General features: G+C 37.9%; 1 protein-coding gene across 4 annotated transcripts in view; it reads left to right on the forward strand.

Moving 5' to 3' along the window:
- Positions 1-17,037, forward strand: part of PCDH7 (protocadherin 7) — a 417,613-nt gene that overhangs the window by 204,208 nt on the left and 196,368 nt on the right. The gene's annotated exons all lie outside the window — the stretch shown is intronic.

Here is a 17,037-nt window from a genome sequence, read left to right on the forward strand (position 1 = left end):
GACAGTGTGAGAAATAGACAGTGGGATGTGATTTTCCGAGCTGTTATGCTGACATGTTATTTCTGATTTGTTTGGGGTTTTTCCTACTTTTGCCATCGAGACCCCTGAGCTGTGTTGAGGCACATCTGGTTGTGACTGCATCGTTCAACGAATTCATACTCTACTTGCAAAATACATTGAGGAGCAAGCAACTAATGGCATTTCAGATGTTGTTGAACTGGAACTCTCATCATCACTCATTGGCTATGTTTCCTAGGGCAGCTGAGAATTGTAGTTTAGCAACATTGGGAGGGCCACTAGTTGCGTGCTTCTGCAGACATGGACCTAGATGTGCATGTTCATGTGCAGCAAAGCACTCATGGCCCTCTGAATTATAAGCTGACGTTATCTCCTTGACATTGATGTTGTTTTTTCTTTTCTTTTTAATATATATAGGAATCTTCCGTTACATATGATGCAGAATCAAGCAATTTAAGGCTGTCTGGGACTGTTCTGCTTCATAATAATATGACTCACAGCCATACACTTAGTATTGGCTGTTTTCACACATTGTTAACAACAAAACTTTTTCCAAATAGAAAACTAGCATAGAAGGGCAAAAGCTTTGCATCAGAATTTTATCTCTATCATGCTAGCTTTCCATAGAGGGTGTGTGTGTGTGTGGCCACACTGAAGAGCCTTCCAGTATGAAATCTCTACCTTTATTCTATATTAAGGAAACGGATGTCCAAAATATATTTTTTTCTGCTTTTCTTCCATTTGGGTGTGCAAGATAGTGTTACTTTTAACATTATCTGATGATTACAGAATTCTTTAAATGGCAGAAAATGATGTCTCTCATACCATATGAGAGTAGCTTTGAATTTTTGTACGCCATTAAATAAATAGAAGTTGCTACCCACAATAGGATTTCTTGCCAGCCTCTCTATTTTGCATCAACTGCTAAAACAGTATCTTTACCAAAGAGATGTAGGTGAGGACAATGCTGTTCATGTTTAGACATCGTTTTGTCAATTACTGTGTTAGTGCCTGTGTGCAGCTGATTGACTTTGCAATAGAACTTGTGGGACATTAATGCTGATTTTTCAAAAGAACTGATTCATTTCAAAAAGTTGTGCCTAAGTGATTCTTTGTCAATGGAGTAATTCTTAGATATTTCTGAAAGGCTGATCTCTGTTTGCATCAATTTTGAAGAGACAGAGATTGGTTCTTTGTGTGCAACTTATGTGCAAGGATGCACAGATTCAGGAGTGGTGACTTCCCTGCCTCATTTCCCTTGTTCTGTGAGCTGAAGGCAGTGGATACAGTGAACTCATCTTAAAATTCATACCTTCCTTGAATTACAGAAGGAGTAGGCAGTCTGAAGCCCTGAGCTACTGTACACCCAGCCCTCCATACCATTTTTCTGGTGATACGTGAATATCCCTTGAACATGTTTCTGGAAAATGAGCTATGCGCTTTCCTAGCACATTAAGACAAGAAACACATATGAACTTAAGCAGAATCTCAAGCTAAGGTTTTAAAAAGAAAACAAAATCCTTATCACCACTTTAAAACAACTCTAAAAAGTGAGACGGAAAATCCCAATTCTGTGCAGATGTATTACTAGTCCCATTCATTTTGCTCCATAATTCTGTTCATAGTGGCTTTTCCTCTATAGATAATACATGTGGCTTCATGGTTACTAAAAGATCACCTTTCCATGCACAAGACCTTTCTTTCTTTCTTTCTTTCTTTCTTTCTTTCTTTCTTTCTTTCTTTCTTTCTTTCTTTCTTTCTTTCTTTCTTTCTTTCTCTTTCTTTCTCTCTCTCTCTCTCTCTCTCTCTCTCTTTCTTTCCAACTTTCATAATTTTCTTTCATATAATCACACTACCTTTGTGATAAAGACAGGTGAATAATTAATGTTAAGAGATGTTTCTTTTGGAGAACTAGTCTGGTGTGGTGGTTAAGGCATCAGGCTAGAAACTAAGAGACTTTGAGTTCTAGTCTTGCCTTTGGCACAAAGCCAGCTGGCTGACCATGAGCCAGTCTCTCCCTCTCAGCCCTATGAAGGAGGCAATGGCAAACCACTTTCAAAATCTTGCCAAGAAAACTGTAGGGACTTGTCCAGGCAGTCACCAGGAGACAACATTGACTCAAAGGCATGCACGCACACACACACAGATGCACATTTTTTAAAAAAATGTGCTTTTGAGATACAGAAGATTTAAGATGCCTTTAAATGTCTGAACTTTAATAATATGTGCTTTAAATCTCTGCATCCTACTAATATAGGTGTGCCAAGTAATACTTTTACAGGCCTGTTAATAGATTTATCATATGTTATTGTTAAATGTGCTTCCTTACTCATAACTGTTGACTCACTTTGACTTATCATGAACAAAACTCCCTTTTTTTAGGTGTTATGCAAACTTAACCAAACACAATAGTTGTGCATGCAAGCAATTAATGATTAATCTAATTTATTTTTGAAACATTCTTGGTCACAGCGTACCCTGTTTAATCTTATTTATGATCTCTTCAGACCTAGTTTATTATTCTGATGGACTTATTCTTTGTGGTTACTTTGAACCCTAGTAATCTTGCTTGCCTTTGTTATCACAAACACTCATTGTTTTAGCTGATATTTTAATAGCAAAACCAAGAAAAATACAACGATAAGGGTTTCTTTTTTGCCGGATCACATACAAAACTTGTTTTGTTGCCAGTCAAGATAGTTTTTGGATGTCTACAAGGTGATTTTCAAAGTTGATAAGCAGAGAGATTCTGATAACCAGAAGTAACAGGTGCATTACTTCTAAACATGGAGCTTTGAATTCTTACAGATTAAGAGACTTGAACTCCATGGAAATTGTCTTATTGTTAATTATATGTGGCTATGATAAAGTAAGAAGAATTAATTGAACAAGCTGAGTAATACAACAAGTAACAAGTAACACCAGTTCTTCTATTAACAAGTGGGAGTTGTCTTTCAAAAGGCAATATAACTCAGTTCTTCATCTTATATAGATGATGATGATGATGAAGATGATGATGATGATGATGATGACGACGACGACCAGAGATTAGTTTCCCACCTATTAGTAACTACCTGGAAGCTTTCTCTGAGAACAGAAATAGGCAACACTGCAAGAAACAGAGACCACAGTTGGCTTCCCCAACCAGCTAGATAGCTGCACATGATGTCCCCTACAACAGTGCCCTACAAGACTAGGGTGGGCTAACTGGTTGCTGTTTTAAGAGGCTTAGCCTTTTAAGAGTAAAACAAAACAAAACAAAAAAGAAAAGAAAAGAGAGAGAGAGAGAGAGAGAGGGAGAGAAGGGAGCTTCAGTGACATAAACTCCAAACTCCAAACCACAACCTTAAAAGACAGCATCCTTCTCCCAAATTTCCCCAAACCTAGCAGATTATTTTAGTGGTTTAAGATGGTAAATTAAAGTTTGAATGGTTTGCTTCTTGGAGGTTCCCCTGATCATACCATCTGTAGAGGTGTGCAGAAAGTTTCATGGTTCATCAAAAGTGGTATGATCTCAAAATAGTCTCTTCTGAGCTTCAGACACTCCAAGACCAGGAAGTTCAATCACAAACTATTTTGCATACCTCTAAAGTTACTTATTTGTATAAGTCAGCTCTTCTTTGAGATTTAAAGTCTCCCTTTTAGAGTTTGGATGCATTGTTTTTTTTTTTAATATAAATTTTATTTAAAGTTTTAAAAAGAAGATAAAAGCTAACAAAAATTAATACACAATAAAGAAAACAGAGAAAAAGAGAGAGAGAAAAAGAAAAAGACAAAGACAAAGACAAAAGTCCAGAAAGAAAAATAAATAAAAAGAAATAGAAAGAAGAAGCTTCTGATTTTCCTTGCAGCAAATACAAGTATGGTTGCAAAATTATCTCTTACTCTGTGATTACAAAAAGAAAAGCTCTGTTCTTTTCTATTATCTAATTTTCTCCTAATCGTCAAAACCACAAATCATAAGTTCATTTTTTTTCAGTTTCATGTAAAAAGTCTATAAGGGGTTTCCAGTCAGCCATACATGTAAATATTGCATTTTTTCTAATCAAAGAAGTCAATTTAGCCATCTCAGTGAGTTCCATCATCTTCACCTTGTGGGTAATGCTAAGTCTTTCCACTTTTGAGCATATAATAATCTCATAGCAGTTGTCACATATAAAAATAAAGTTCAATGGCTTTTTTCTAGCTGTCTGTCCATTAATCCCAAAAGAAACCCCTTTTGGTTTCAGTTATAGATTAGTCTTTAAAATATTCTGAATTAGTGTATATATTTGTATCCAAAATTCTTTAGCTTTTTTACACGTCCACCATATATGATAAAATGCCCCTTCATGTTGTTCACATTTCCGGCATAAATTCAAGGTACTTTTATACATTCCAGACAATTTCTTGGGTGACAAATATCAATGGTAAGAGTTTGGATACATTGTTCAAAAGGGCATCCTTCAGTGCAACAGGTAACCAGAGGATGAAAATATGTATTAGACTGTACGTGAGGTCAGGTGTCCCCGTATTCTTGATACGATTAAGTCCACATTTAAAATGTGTTATAAATATCTTTAGAATCAGAGGAAGGAAATTTCCCACTCAGGAGGATTTCATTCGATGTTTCTTGTCTTTTGAAGAAGAAGAAGAAAAAAAAAAACCAAGATATTTGATTAATTTTGGGACCCATGATTTACATTATTTATATATTAGTGAAAATATGATCTCAGTGGCCCACTTCTTATATTCAGGGTGCAAATGAAGGGTAAGAATGTCTCCCTTTTCCTTTATTTGACAGACTGTTAGCCTACAGCCAATGTAATAATAAAAAGAAGGACAATATATTTCTTGATTTAAAAGATGACTATGGCCAACCATCTTAGAACACAACTTTGGGTGGCTCACGACAACAGTAAAACCAAGAAACAATGAAAAGTATAAAACAAAATTATAAAGTGCCTGGGGGAAAAGCCAGCTCTTTACAGCCCTCCATAAAGCTGAAAGGATGGGGTCTGCCGGATCCCTAAATGGTGTTCAACAGGGCAGGGGCCACTGAAGAAAAGACATGCTTCCTAGCTCCCAGTAGATGCAACATTTCAGGGAAGGGACCTGGAGCGTGTCTACCCTGATCTGTTAGGATGGGCAAATACTCTCAGGGAGAGGTGGTCCCACATATAACCTGGTCCTGTGCCATGTAGCGCTTTAAAATGATCACCAGCACCTTGATTTGCACCTGGAAACAGACTGAAAGCCAGTGCAGCTTGTACAAACACTGTAATATGAGCAAACCAAGGGGTGCTCAACACTGTGTGTGCCGCCCCATTCTGGACCAGATGTAACTTCTGGGTGGTCTTCAAGGGCAACCCTGTACATCACATTGAATACTTCATCTGGGAAGTGACCAAGGCATGAGTGACTATGAGCAAGACCTCCCTGCCCAGAAATAGGCACATCTGATGCACAAGATGAATCTGTGCAAAGACCCCCCTGGCCATGCCTGTCACCTGCTCCTCAAGCAGGAGCTGTGAGTTCATGATGACCCCCAAGTTGCCCACCAGCCCTCTCCAGGGAAGTGTGCAACAGCTTGAGCTCACTTTGTCAAAATTTTCTCTACAATGGCAAGAAATCAGGATCTCTATTTTAAGGCAGGTAGTTGTATATCTAAATGAGCATAAGCCATGTTTATGCCAGCCTATAACCTACCTTCCTTTGGGCTGTTCTTGTGGGAGAAGGGCAGGAGTGAAAACACAGCAATTGCCTATTAAGGCAGCTGCTTCAATTAATCATGGAAAAATGATACCTAACCAGTCCAACTGTGGCCATAGCAGTTTGTGATCTGAATTACCAATAATCACAGCATATAATCTTCCAAGCATTGCAAAGTGCCAAAGGACCGAGAGATGTGATATAAAGTTTGCATTTATATATTAATTAAATATCGCTTTCCCCTTCCTCCTTTGGAAAAGCCAGATTCTTACCTGCAGAAGAGACAGAACTGACCTTCCTTGGAAGTGAATGTGAGAGCTTGGTGTTTGTGGCAAATTGCTTCACTAGGCAGTATTAGCTAGTGTCTTCTGTATAAAGATTTCTCAACCATTGCCCATAGAGTGCACATCCAAGAGGATATTTTTAAAACACATGGAATGAATATTTGAAAGCAAACTGCATCTTAACATTCTTTAAGGAAGTTGGGCTTGATTCGTCTTCAAGAGTGGATCATATTTAATTGCATGAACATTTACAAATTGTTCTTTATCACAGTTAAACTGACTAAGTGCATGTGATGTAAACCTGAGCTTTATGAGCTGGGCATCTGTCCAAAGCATGTGGTTTTGACTTTAATAAATTGTTAAAGAGAACATGCATTGGTGTTTTGGAAAGTGTATGGACATCAAAGGCACCTACTCAGCATGATTCTTGGCCAGTACAAAAGTTCATCTTTACAATGTTTTTGTGAATTCACTTCTCAGTATGAGTATCAGCGTTTTTATGCAGACATATTTATAAGCTTTTTTTTTTTCTCTGCTCAGGGTCTCTTAAGTGTAACTTAAAAGAAACAAAATCTAGAGTTTGAAACGGAAAGGACAACAAAGGATCTTTCAAGATAATTAAAAAATTTCTCAGTGCCAGATTTTTTTTTTTTTCCCCGAGATTCACAAGCTTAGCCATTAGGACTCTGTTCCAATTTAGAAGGAGTTAGGGCAATAAATCCTTTTTGAAATGAGATTAGGTATCCCTTGGTTTCAGAAAGAAGAATGAGCAATTTGTATGAGGAAAAGCCAAAAGAAATTGAAGTTGTGGTTTTAACTCTGAAACTTTATTTATGAATTCCAAGTGAGCTGGTAATGAGAGCAGATTATCTGACCAAATGGTTATACATTCTGCAGAAAAGGAATCTGAAATAATAAACACAAAGAACATTTTAAAAAAAGACCAAAAAAAAGTGTTAATGGTGATTATCGGACTTCTGTGCTCAGTGCCTAGGGAGCATGAACACTGCTCTGCATAGTTTCAAACACTATCTAGACAAAAAATTGATCTAGATAAAGAACAAGCTAGTCAAAGTAATGATTAATTGGCCAATGACAATCTGATAAAAGCAAACCTGAATTTCTAGGATGACAATATGCTTGGGAGTAATTATAAGATAGCTATGGAAAGAATGGGCATTGTTAATAGGATTCAAAATATTTATAAGAGCAAACTATGGGTAAAAAGAGGGTGGAAACTAAATAGTTACATTAGAATAAAACACCACTTCTATGCTTATTTTCTCATGCTGCTTTTTAATGAGCAAAGGACCAGTGACCAACTCCATAGTAAACTCTTAGTATTCTCTTAAGTCCAGACAAAGAACTCATGCTGGGAGTAAATGTTCAATTCACAAAGACTGAATCAGATCACCAGGAATCCATAAGTAAACATAATTTGGAACACAATTTCTTATGAAAGAGCAATTCAGTGCTGGCATATATGAGATTGTGGAATCTCCTTTTTTGGTATTTTGAATGAAAACACAGGGAAAGTCTTCTCCCCCCCCCCCCTCCACAAAAAGCCTGAGATTTAGCATCCTGTTTTCCCTATTGATCAATGTAATAATTCTGGGAGCAATAGTCCCTCCTGATGTTAATCCCTGATTTTAGAGATAATGCCAATGTATACAGAAATTTTGACTGATTTTACTTCCTAGATTGGTAAACTGTTCCCCCCCCTCCATTTTTGTTTAAGAATTATTTTAAAAATCAATTCCATTGTGGCCATACTTTTCCTGACCTCCAGCACAATTTCTTCTTTTATATTTAGTTTCTAATATACATTTCCCCCTTCTAATGACAAAATTCTCCAAAGTCATCCTATGTTTAGATACACTAAACTGGGATGTGGGCTTTTAGAGTCAGTTGGAGTAGGATACCATCAAAATTGAACAAATAAATCAATAGAATAAACAAATGAAATAGAGCTTTTTTTCCAAATTTAAGTTCTTTCAAACAAACAAAAAACAAAGACTTATTTGTCTAGACAACTTTCAGAAACCTCTCTTCTTGTGTGTGATTCTTTCTTTTTTCTTTTTCTTCTTCTTCTCTCCCCCTCTCTCTCTCTCTCAGGGGGATGGGTAGATTTTTGACTAGAAACAGTAACAAACTTTATTGCATGCTGTTGTGTCTGCTGTGCTAGTATCTCTTGAGTGATCCACAAATGCCCTTCTCTAAAATTCCATGGATTTCTTTCAAGAGCTTTTGGTGAATTTTATCTCCCTAATTTGTATTTGGTTTTGACTCTGGTCTTTTATTCTTATGGAATAAGAATCGGTGTTTCCTTATTCCTTAAATAGTCTGTCTGTAGCTTTCTGACCATATGAAAACGACAGAGAATTATGGAAATAGGAAAAAGCCAGGTACCACCACCTAGTCTTACTTAGTTTCAGACTTCTCTGGTTCCCTACAAGGAGAAAGGTGTGCTTCTGTTGGTTTTCCCTATTTACCTGCCTTAACCTGTTTTCACCCTTTGAAGTATTCTTGCATCATCAAAGGCAGGAAACTCAAATTGAACCTTACTTAAAACGGTGTGAAGGGAAGGCACAATGCTTGCACCTACAGCATTTTTCCTTCAGTGGAAAACAGATTATTTATGTTCTTGCTCAGATTATCCTTTCATGTTAATGCATTTTTGTTTTTGAAAATTATAAACATTACCAAAAAAAAAAAAAAAAGACCATCTCCTTCAATAGGGGGGGAAAAAATCTCACCTTTTATAGCTTTGTAAACAGTTGCTCTGGCAAATGTGTAAAAATCTGCAATTGCTCTTTTCTCTGGTTTTATCTTTCCCAAAGCTCCAACCGTATTATATTAGACTGTATTACAGAAGGTTAATTGGTTTTACTCTTGAAGGTGGCTTTTTTCCTTGATGTCAGCACATACAGCACTGGGAAAACAATGCTATGTCCCTCTTGTAGTCGAAAGGAAATGACATTTTATATGCACAAATTGCTAATACAATCTGTCCATATAAAATGTATTTTAAAAGGGAGAGGGAAAAAAAAAGAAGATCTGTGCTTGTTTTAAGCAGTGCAGGTGGCAATGAAACTTACTATAATTTCCTCTTTATTACCGTGTTGCTACTAATGAAGGGCATGCTTGATTCCCCTTATCCCCTGCAAAGAACCACATCCTAAGTAAATTTAATAGCAGATTTCATGAGAGATTATCTCCATCAGTGGCAGTTTATCCTCTTTGGTGGTGGTTCTCCAAAACAGCTGCGACTTCTCCCTATGTGACAGAATACATTTTTTACGGTGCAACGTTCCATTAGAGCAGCAATTCCAGGAATGTTGTTATGTACTTAGCAAATGTAGTGGCTCCAGACAATTTGCTGTGCCTTAGTCTCCCTTGATTTGTCAGGACTAATCAACAGCAAGTTCCCACCAGCATCCCAACTTTTGCATGTGCGTGCAAATAATGAAACTTTTTAAATTGTCTCTGAAGAAGATAAGCTTCGCTTTGTCTCTCTGCCTAGACAGGTGTGAGTGATATCCTAGATATGTGTTCTGGTTTAAATATGGAGTAAGAGTAAATCAACAGTGAATCAGGAGCTGATCATAATCTTGAATTGTCTTTGTAGCTTAATCAGATGAGACTCTCCATATAAGTATTGCTTAGCCAAGAGGTACACTAACACATGAGAAGTTCCACACTAATTTGACCGAATAGAGTTTAACTATTTGCCTAAATGAGATTTCCATCTGGCCTGATGTTGCTATTTTGCATAATTCCTGAGGGTGCAAAAGCCAACACAGATATTTGAAATGCATGAATGAATGAATGAATGAATGAATGAATGAATGAATGAATGAATGAATGAATGGTAGGGAAGTGCTACTAGTTACAACAAGGGAAGAGAGAGCAGGGTTAGCTGTCATGGCCCCATTCTTTATTCATCAGCCCAACACATGACTGATATTTCTGAATAGGATTTATGGCTTCACTGTTTGGGTTCTGTTAATGTCATCCAATGTACTGGGAGCTTGCTGGTTTCAGGATTAGATAGCACAAGTCATGCTTTTCATCACTTAATGGCTCCAACATTATTGAGCATCAGCTTGCATGACTGAATGAATAGTTGGAGAGAGAAGGCCACTGAATATGAACTTCGCCTCTTGTCATCTTAAAGAAACATGGATTCAGATCACATCCCATTTCCATCATTTTGAAATGATGCATGCATGTGCCAGCCCAGGCTGTGATGTGATTTGAATTCCGCTTACTCACTTGAGATGTGTCAGTTCATTGCCATCTACTTCCTGTTTTAACCAAGTCAAAGGTGTATGGAAATATGTTATTAATTAATCACACTAATAACTCACCTCTCCTTCAGGAACTCAAGATAATGTATGGGAAACTATTTAAAGCCTCCCCCCACCCTCCCACATGTATTTTATCCTCACAACATTCCTGGTTAGTGAACTGAAGAAATGGAATAGTGCAAAATAGTGCAGAATAGTGCAAAAATGATCAATCTGCATTTTCCACCCATGGACATCTTCGTACTTTTAACCTAATACAATGCAGGTTGCAATATGGAGTGAAAAATTAGAGTATGTAGTCAACTGGAGTATGAAAATAGAAGCCCTCCTGTGTCTTAACAGCATTTATTAAATTCTGTTAATAAGGTACATTTATATAGAAGTGGGGCACAGACTAATTGCACCCTCAAATAGACATTCTGAATGTAAAGGAAGTGCTGCAAAATACTTTGAATGACAGTGCAGCACCTGGGGTAGATATGGGACTTCTCTCCTTATTCACCTCTCAGAATTTTATATATAATGGTTAGTTATAGCACAGAATGAGGTCCACGATCCTGCTTATGTTCTTGTATGTATTATCTGCATGATCTTCTTTTGAGTAAGCCTTCATAGAGAAGAGGTGTAGAGAGTAAGGAAGATGACCTTGACAGAAAGATGCAGGAACTGTTACCTAGGCAAAAAGGGCTGAAACATTTTTTTTTTTTTTTTGCCCTTAAGTCTAAAACAATGAGATAACATTTGGAAGCAGTTCGGGCAGAACCTTCTCTAATTCCCTGTAGTATAAGAAAGAGGAGAAAGTACCGTGTGATCAGACTTGCAAGTAGTTTTAGCCTTCTTCTGGAGTTGATTTCCTAATCTGGTCTACCTAGTGGGACTGACATGAGTGTTATCAAAAGTAAAAACCTCATAGTAACAATAGTTGTAGTAGTGAATTATTAATAATGAATAATAAGATCGTACTTGGCTGCTTTTGGGTGGCACAAATTCTCAATTACAAAAATAAACCAGTGAAAGGGAATATCCTCAAAATGGGCTATCTCAGTGCAAGTTGTCTGTGGCAGGCTAGGGGTTAGTAGCCATATAGAAGTTAATAGAAATCAGTATTTGCCACTGACTGATTTAGATAAACAGCACAGTATCGAAGTCCGGAAACCTGAATGCCAAAAGAGGAAAGAATTAAGGATTGGTTATCCAGAGGTATAAGCATGAAAAAAAAATCCCAGAGGAGAGAATGAATCAGTATAATTGGCCAGGGTTGTTCTCTGCAGAATTCTCTGTTATCCCTTCACAGGGACTTAACTCGTATCCAGCCTAAACTGACTTGAAAATTAGAATAAAGCAAAACTTTTAACTCAAACAAGTCTGTTATTTGCTTGCTTGCTTGTTTGTTTGGACATCTCCTTCCCCAAAACATAGTCCTGGTCTAGATTCTCAACTTCTAGAACCCCCAACCAGCAAAAAGTATGTTGAGTAGGAATGCTGGAAGCTATAGCCCCTACATGTTGGAAAGGATCCAGCTTGAAAAATCTGACCTAGTGTACTATTAATGTAATCGTACTGTATGTGAGAAAGACCTTGAGAAACTGGACAAAGAGATGCTGTCTAGGGAACAGTCAGATAAGAGAGGACTTTGCCCACAGTTGCATAATGGGTGGAGAAAGAGACTCAGTAGGGGACCCTCCCTAACTTCTCAGGCTGTAAAGGAGACAGTGGGAGATTTGTACTTTCAGATTTGCAAGATTCTGTTAATGTAGCCTTACAATAAAGTAAAATTAGCTGATCTGGTCGTGTTTCCTGTCTCGTCTACCTGGGAAGGCTGACAATTGATGAAGATACTGGAGTTTAATAGATTCCCTTATAACCATAGACCAAACTGGGCCAGCCAGCCTCACCCATACTAACAGGATTGTTGTTGTAAGTGTATTTAGGTAGGATTATCTAATACCTTGAGCTGTTAGGGAAAAGGCAGAATAAAAAATCAATTACAAATGTGTTGACCTTACACACATTTAAATCCCTCTATGTTCAGGGATCTGAACATCAATTTCACTGCATGTTTAAATTTGATAAAATTAAAGGGGGAAGGGGGAAAAGCAGAATAGGTCTGGAGCCATATTATTCCTAATATTATTGTTCTAGTTTATTTACAATATTTTAATGAGCAGAAAATGGGATATGAGACAGCTTTCAGGAGAAGAAACATGTTCAAGTAAAATAAGAATAACTATCAACCCAACTGCATGAAGCTAAAATCTCAGAGGAACAGTATCAAACACCTGTAGATAGTCACAAAGCAAGTATCATAAGGTAAGATAATTATAAAACTATCTGTCTATCAGAAGTATGAGCAATGGAAAACACTTCCTTAGGCACCTGAAATGAAGTAGATTACACAGTAGGTAAAGCTTCCTTACAAGGGATCTCTCATTCTTATTAAATGCTCTTTCAAGTCCCAACACGAATCTTTTCAATTCTGATGATGGAAGAGAAAACTGGAAGGAGATATTTGGCAAATGTTGATTGCAGTACAGAATGATTATGAATATATGTCCCACATTGCATTTATTTAAAGAGTCAGTTGTAGTTGCTGGGTTGTTATTAACAGTGAAACAATTAAGATTATCTAAAAATAAAGCCCCAAGATTTGTGGAAACTCAACACGCATTAAGAGGGAAGTTCATTCTTCATTTGCCAATCTGTTCTAGGGAGGCAAGAAACAAATTCCGTAAAATTTACTTTCAAACTAGTCTAGGCATTTCACACACTCTTTCACACATGTTTTTATACATGCACACATACACACATACAGTACATGTTGTTGTTATTATTATGACTACTGCTATGCTTAAAATTTCTCCATTGCCTGAAATAGTTATTTACAAAAGTATGAGGTTTACAATCAATTTCTTCCCTTAAGGAAAAAAGTCAACACTTAGATTTTCCTATCCAAAGGAAAATTAGATTAAAAGAGTGACTTGCACAAAGTCAATCAATGAATTTCATTTATTTGTTCAGTTTAAATCCTGCCTTATCCCTCAGTCCAAGAACCAAAGGTTGGTTTCATGAAGTAGATGCTCTAGTAAAATAGTCTTTAACCATTGCACCAATAATAGCATTTATTTTGTCCAAAAACTGTTGGGATATGTCTGATATCTGGATGTCTTTGTGGAAAAAGCTTTAAGATCCAGGATTTTATGTTCTGTTGATTTCTAACCTGGTGGAGCAAGCAAAGTGTGATTTCATGTCATTGTTTCTGATTGTGCTGACATTTCCATGGGAAGCAGGAAAAATAGGGCTGCTTCTTGCTCCTGATATGCTCATGGCAGCCAGCCTTGACTTCAGGCACTTTGATTTTCTCCAATGGGCAATTTTTTTACAGGAAAGGCAGGAGAGAGGGAAGAATATCCTGATGGATGTTGGCAAGGACACTAAAACTTTGCATTGCTAAGCTCAGTAGAGGCTTTTAGAGCAAGTTAAACTGAATGGTACAAGCTCTACTTTTGCATTGCAGTATAAATTTAAAAAGAGAAAAGCCTTACACTTAAGGCAGGATTTATCTGCCTGCGTGCATAAAAAAAGAGCAAGTTCTTGGGTGTTCTTAAGTTGGCTGACAACTTCCTCCCACAATCTTCTCAACAGTTTCTTCTTTGTGGTCATTAAACTTTCCTTTCTACTACTCTGATTCGATATTTTATCATTATTCATCAGGCTGTGGGTGTAAAGTTATTTCCAAGCCTGTTTCCAATCTAGTAAAACTTCTCCACCCACAAGACTGTTTGTTTTGGGGTTGCTGCTGTTCTCTAGCTAACCTTAATGGTAGCTGTTCCTGCCAGGTTGTATGCTTCTTTTCATTATTCTTCCCAGGTGTCCCTCCTACTGATATGGCTCTTCCCTCAAATCTTCAGCAGTGGCATCTTCATTGGAGTGTACCATAGATGCATTTTGTTCTCTAGAGGATCTGGCTAGTGCCAGGAGGTGGGTGGGGAGAAATTAAGGAAAAAGTTCAGGCAGCGATCAACCCAAATCTACTTCTTCTTTCCTTGGTCCCACCCAATGTCTAGGGAAGAAAATTGTTAATCTTCTTCCCCTGCCCCCCAGCCAAATACTTAACAGCTAACCACTGTAGTATTGGTAGTATTAGAAGTCAGGCAATGGTGGAAAAGTGCAGAAGTTTTCTGGCTCCTGGAGGGAAAAAAGAAGATCCCAGGAACCAGATTCACTTGTCAGTGGGAAGCCACTCCCCAGCAGTTCCAGAAGGAACATTACAAGACTATTTTTGCAGCATTCCCACTGTAATGTAAGCTAACTAGTCACTGTAGCTTCCCAAGACTTCTACATTGTGGTAATAGGGCAGGCACCAGTCTCAGGTCAGCACATGCTACAAGGGACAAAAGTCCTTATCACACTGAGCACTTTTCTTCTTCTCCTTCTAACCTCCTCTTGTTGATGAGTCATGTTCTAAAGAGGAGCAGGAATCCATTCAACTGAATGTGATTATCTGCATGGAAGACTGTGACCCATGTTCCTCTGCTGGACAAATCAGAAAACAGGTCAGAATTCCTTCTGCATTTCCTTTCCTCACTTACAGGACTTGAAAAGGGGCTTTAATTGCTGAATTATTCTAGCTTTATGTTATAAATCATGTTTCAAAGCAAGTTAGCTGACATTGTTGTAGACAGCACCATATTGATAGGTACATATCTAATGCTCCAGTGTAGGAAGACAAAGTTGCACAAAACTAAAGGTTGTAGGTGAAACCATGTTACTTAAAAAGACACACAAACACAACCTAGATTATGGTTCTCAATGTAAATGGAAAGTCCCTTCAAGGGAAGGGAAGAGCATCAGTTGGCTGCTGAAAACTATTATGCACAATTCTTCCTCCTCTGCAGGTTTTAAACTTTTCTATCTTGGCATGAGATATCATGCAAGACAACAACAATCTTCTTGTGACTTTCTGCTCCTGGAATCTTAGAAGGAAGGGCACAAGGACCATTGCCAGCTAGTTGCCCTTCCTTCCTCCCGGGCCCACTGCTCCTTTTTCTCCCATGCAATCTTTTTTTCCCCTCAGGGCAGGCCCATCCAGCAATGTGCCATGCCTTTTAGAACAGAGAGACAAAAAATGTCATGCTGCTCTACATAAACCCTCAGCAAGGCAAGAAGAGATGGTGAAGCCACCTCTTCCTTCCTCATTCCTGCTGAATTGATCTCTTTACTGATCTCCAACTGCTTGCTCCTTGGGCAACAGTGGCAAAACCTTGCTGCTTCCATATGGGCAAGGAAAGAGTGCACGCACAAGTGCTAGTGTTCTCCAGCCATCAGGATTGCACATTCTGAGCCAAAGAGGGAACTCAGTCCTATTCTGATCTAGGCAGAATGGGATTGGGTTCTCCTACCCTTACAATTTTGGACAAGTGACCCCCTTTGTACAGATGACATCCCTCAGCTTTGCTCGTAACTTCAACTTTATGCTGAAGATACTACAATCAAGTGCAAATGACTCCCGAAAAACGTGTGCTAGACTCTCCTTCGAATCCCTGTTCAGAATTAATATACTGGATAACCATTGTGCATTTGCCAGCTACAAAATTAATTAAAATCTATTACTGGGAGACAGATGGAAAACTGTTAGAATAGAAGCAGTATATGGAAGAAAAATTAAATAGAAATGAGAGAAACGTTCACTCTTACATTAAAAGATAATTTTGGACCTTTTACATCTCCTTTCTTCTCCACTCTTCTTAATTCCTTGTGTGCTACTTTTGTTACAGATAGTCTAGACTTGCAGGGGTCCCCAAATTTTAGTTCTTTGCATATTCCTTATTAACTATTTAATAAATAATATCAACTTTTTGTAGAAGTTGTTGCAGGCCTGGGATAATGTTCTTTGAGTTGGTTGAATGTCTATTTTTGCTTTTCCCCTAGAGATTGAAGCTGCATTCAGCTTTTGGTGCACTGAGTATTTCTGGGCTTGTTCAGACCTGCCTTCTTAATCACATCTGTGACTAGTCACAATAGGGATTTCCATTAATTGTCTTCAAGTTTAGTAAATAGGTCACAAGCTTACTTTTACGCTGTTTAGAAATTGCCCATACTTGTATGATTTCAAAAAAGCAACCAGAAATAGCAAACATCCCCCAACACCACTTTGGTGCAGGTGGTGGCATCTGAGCACCAAAGCTGGAGTAGTAATCCTCCATAGTGATTAAAAATGTTGTTAATCTCATCCTGCTAGGCAGCGGAGATGTTATATAGTAATGATTTTTTAAACTGCACGAATGTTAATACAGCTGTCCAGAATCTTTTAAAATTCATTGCATAATGTGAAGATAATGCCCTCAAGTTCCCCAAACACTAATCTAAGGATGGTTAAGGAATTCAATCTTCACAAATTTGAATGCAAATTGATTAGATCAGAGGTCAGTTCCAGACCTACCTGTGTAGATTGGAGCAAATGCTCCAACAGGAGGTTTGACTCAAGATACACACATAGCATTGATATTGCATCAGTGTATCCATAGGAGTGAGAAAATTTATGCTGAAAGCTTCTTCCAGGGGTTAAATTAGGGGTAGGGACAGGGTTTCAACCCTGATTGCTCATTGGAAGGATGGATAATGAAGCTCAAGCTCAGATATTTTGGTTACCTAATGCGAAGAGAGATCTCTTTGGAGAAGACCCTGATGCTGGGAAAGATTGAAGGCAAAAGGAGAAGAGGACGGCAGAGGATGAG

This window comes from Python bivittatus, unplaced genomic scaffold (assembly GCF_059951505.1).
Source record: "Python bivittatus isolate LINGU-HERP-01145 unplaced genomic scaffold, Pbiv_v1 ctg000960_np1212, whole genome shotgun sequence".
NCBI lineage: Eukaryota > Metazoa > Chordata > Lepidosauria > Squamata > Pythonidae > Python > Python bivittatus.